The sequence below is a fragment of the Limulus polyphemus genome, unplaced genomic scaffold (genome assembly GCF_000517525.1).
Source record: "Limulus polyphemus unplaced genomic scaffold, Limulus_polyphemus-2.1.2 Scaffold3622, whole genome shotgun sequence".
NCBI classification, from domain to species: Eukaryota; Metazoa; Arthropoda; class Merostomata; order Xiphosura; family Limulidae; genus Limulus; species Limulus polyphemus.
Genome location: NW_013669232.1, coordinates 98,049 through 102,184, shown reverse-complemented (window position 1 = coordinate 102,184; position 4,136 = coordinate 98,049).

Genomic DNA, 4,136 nt, shown 5'->3' with positions numbered 1-4,136 from the left:
GTATTTCAATATAAATATATATATAAATCTCTATATAAATTTTATCTTTGCCTATCAAAGAAAGATTGTGACTAACAACCACTTAGATTTGTGTCTCCTTGCTGTTCAAATTACAATCTGCTCTATCCTCGGGCATACCCTGGTCTGTGGCTGCTGCAGTCACAGCTATGACCCATGTAAACTTTATGAAGATGGAGTCTGAGACTGCTGTTCCAAGAGAAAAACCAGAGTTCCTTGGAGGTAGGTAATAAATGGTTAAAAATCTGTAGTCTTGGGTACTAACATGTTAAATAGAATATAATAAAATACTCACTGACCAACATTATATAATGTACAATTCAAATTTTATTTAAAAACTGATCAATGGTCGTAATAAAGGGCACTCTAGATGTTTCTGTTGTGAATGACAGCAAAATATGTAGAGTGTCTTTTTTAAGACTGTTTTCTTGAATTTTATCCAACATGTTAAATAGTATTTGGTGTTTCTATGAGTCAGGTAAGTCTTTTAGGCATATGATTTATTTTAGTTTTTAGAGTAAGGTAATTTTTAACAGAGGCTATGTGCAGACATCTTTTTGGTGGGCCTGCAAACATAACACCAGCAATTTAAGGGTTACTGAAGTACATAATTAGCAAAAGTACATTCAGATAAAATATGTTGGGTTAGCTGTCATCGTGGTACACAAATACACTTGATTCATAAAAAACTAGAATTAACAGGAAATTTATAAAACATTTATTTTAAGCTAGTTACAAAATACACACACTGAAGCATATCCTTTTTATTGAAGCAGTCAGGTAAGTAAGATGTATGAATAAAAAACAAAACATTTGCTTCTGCAACCAGAGAAATTGTTAATATCACTCTTCAATTCATCTGATTTTGTGCATTTTGTTTGGGTGGTAATCATCAGCTGAGTCACAGTTCATGGCCCGTTCTTTATGAATTTCAATGCAGAGGATAATCTCTTGCAAGAGCTTCAAATTTCTGGCAAAGTCAGTATGAGTCAATGAATAGAGAAGCATTTGTTTGTTTTTAATCATGCACAAAGCAACTTAAGGATTATCTGCACTAGCCATTCCTAATTTTGAAGTAATAGAATAGAGGGAAAGCAGGTAGTCAACATGACCCATCACCAATTCTTGGTGGCTTTTCACACATTATAATGCCCCCACTGCTGAAAGGGCAAGTGTGTTTGATGACAGGATTCAATCCCTTGAACTGTAGATTTTGAGTCGAGTGCTCTAATCACCAAGGTATGCCAAGCCAATAGAAGAGAGAGACATTTAGCTAGTCCAGGCCATGCTCCACTATGTGCACCTAGACAGAGTGGATATTGGCTGGAATGTACAAACCAATTAACTCATTCTCAGTGGGATCGTGCAAAATACATGAGCTTTCTGGGGAATGATACAAGCGCAACAATACATACTGTAACTCTGAGATTGTTTAACATATCCTCACAAAAAATGGTAAGATTGTGTTAAAGATTATATGTATCTTGTTCAGGAAGAATGACATTATTTTAATTAAGTGTTTCTACTAAAAATATGTTATTTGTCTGTTGTAGTTATTTGCATTCAAACTCTTTATAGTTTGTGTGCAAAGTGAATTTCATTTTAAATATAAAAATACTTTTCTTCATCTTATAGTTTAAGTTTTATTTGCATAACCTCTAGTACTTCCTAAATGAATATCAAAAGTTTTTAAGGTAAATGTTTATATTTTATTTTTCATTTTATCTACCATATTACTAGCTGTACATATTATCATTAACATACAGTACAATGAAATGTTTAAAATTAAGAAATAGAAAAAATTTACACACCTTTTAATTTTTGTAGAATATCTTCTTCTGGTTATATTCATAATTTCAGGTCTTTTCCTTTTCACATATAGTTCATTTTTAATGTTTAATTTTCCTTTCTTGTCCTTTACCTTTTATTACTTACCTTGGCACAAGTGAAAATTACCTTACCCTCAACTCAAGATCTTAAGCCTTGAAAACTGATGCAAAGTATGATGTACATTTAAAAAATGTTTAAACAAATGATTTAAAACAACACTTGTGTAAAACATCTATTTACATAAGAATGAGGTAGAACAGTTATAAGCATTGAAGAAAAATGACAAAATTGTAATTAACTAAAGCAGATAAAAGTGGTCATGTCATAATATTAGATAAAAGTATTTATGAACACAAAATCAAAGAATTGTTAAAGGATGGCTTTTATGAACAAGTAAAAAAGGACCCTACCTCCTTCGTTCATAATAGGTTGAGAATGGCAGTTAAAAACTGTGCTATTTTGACACCACAAGAATGAAAAGACCTCATCCCCTCAAGGTTCATTTTACCAAGATTATTTACTCTACCTAAAACCCAAAAACTGGTATCCCCGTTCATCCAGTTGTGAACAATTTAGGTTCATCATTTTATCCTTTATCAACATTTGTCAGAAATGTACATTTTTAATGAACTCTCATGAATATACAGTAAAAAAAATCTTAAAATGTTAAAAAATCTTGGAGATAAATATAGAATTAATTGATAAATTAGTCTCTTTTGACATTGTGGTTTGTAATTAAGCACAAAGCTAAACAATGGGCTATCTGTGCTCTGCCCATTATGGGTATCGAAACCCAGTTTCTGGTGTTGTAAGTCTGCTTTTGACATTGTGTCGCTGTTTACAAATGTTCCAGTTAAGGAGGCTTTGGATTGCTTGGAAAATAGATTACCTGAAAGTAAGAAATTTTTCTGTTTGAGGTGAATGAAATTTTGAAGCTTACTCATGAGTGTGTCAAATGCATATTTTAAGGTATGAAATAAATTTTTTAAACAAATTAAAGGTTTGGTGATGGGGTCTCCCCTGTCCCCTTTTAAATCCAAATTATTTATGTTCAATTTTGAAATTAAACATCTAAGGTGAAATCTTTAGTGTGGTTAAGGTATGCAGATGACACATTTTTAATGTGGCTGAATGACATTGGGGCTTTATTAGAATTTGAAAAATATCTTAATTCAGTCAGTCCTACCATCAGATTTACATTAGAGATGGAAAAAGAGGGTCAGCTAAATTTCTTAGATATGACCGTCAGACGGGACAATAGATGACTGTCAACTTCTGTTTATAGAAAGCTATTTTCTGTGTCAGTACCACCACACAAAAGATTGTGTCACCCATCTATTTCTCCTATCTTTCCTTCCGATCAAAGTTCCACCAATGAGTTTTATATAGCATTCACTTCCTGTAGTTAGTTTCAATAATATAAGCTTTCTGAAGCATTTCTCTCTGCTATAATCACATTTGTTTGATATAGATAAGATAAACTGCTGATTTCTGTCTCTGATGCTGCAATTCATAAATGCATTCCAATCAACTTGTATATTCTTGAAAATTACATTCCTTATTTGGAATTTGCTGGTGTATTTTCTTTGTTGACATTTATTTTTCCATCCATACAACCATTTGTAATTCTTGTAAAATGCTTCAAGAGAACAACACTTTTGTTGTTTTCAAATGAAACACTTTCAGTTTCTGTAACATTTAAAGACAGTTAGTGTGATGCATCCTCCCTAGTTGAGATTAGCACATTGTTTATCCACAGAATAATATTAGTTTTCCATATTCCTTGTTAAGGATTATGTTAGTTTCAGGCTGGATATAATACATCTTTCTGTTTTGAAATGTCTATTTAATTATTTAACCTTACTGGTTCAGCTTAGTTTGTTGTATATATTTTTGCCTGTTATGATGGAATTATATTATTTATAGAGAATGAGTTACTCATCTCTTGTTTTTCATCTTGGTTGGCTTATGTCTTTCTCACTCAGGGTAGGAAGATAAAGTTATATCTTTTGTTGTACAACATTGGTTTAAACATGATTTTTCTCAGCTATTAAGCCTTAAACTGTTAAAAATAATTTCAGCTGTCAACCCTAATGGATACTAAAGCATTTTTGCATTATCAGAAAATATCTCTCTCTATATTCTCTCATTTTTGTTTTATGTTACTTTTGCATATGTGATCAGTGTGTTTGTATTACTCATTAGTATTGTTACGTCTCCGTTTGTTAATTAACTTTCCGTAACTTTGTTCCAAGAACTATGGCCAGGAAGTGATCCGAACCATGCAA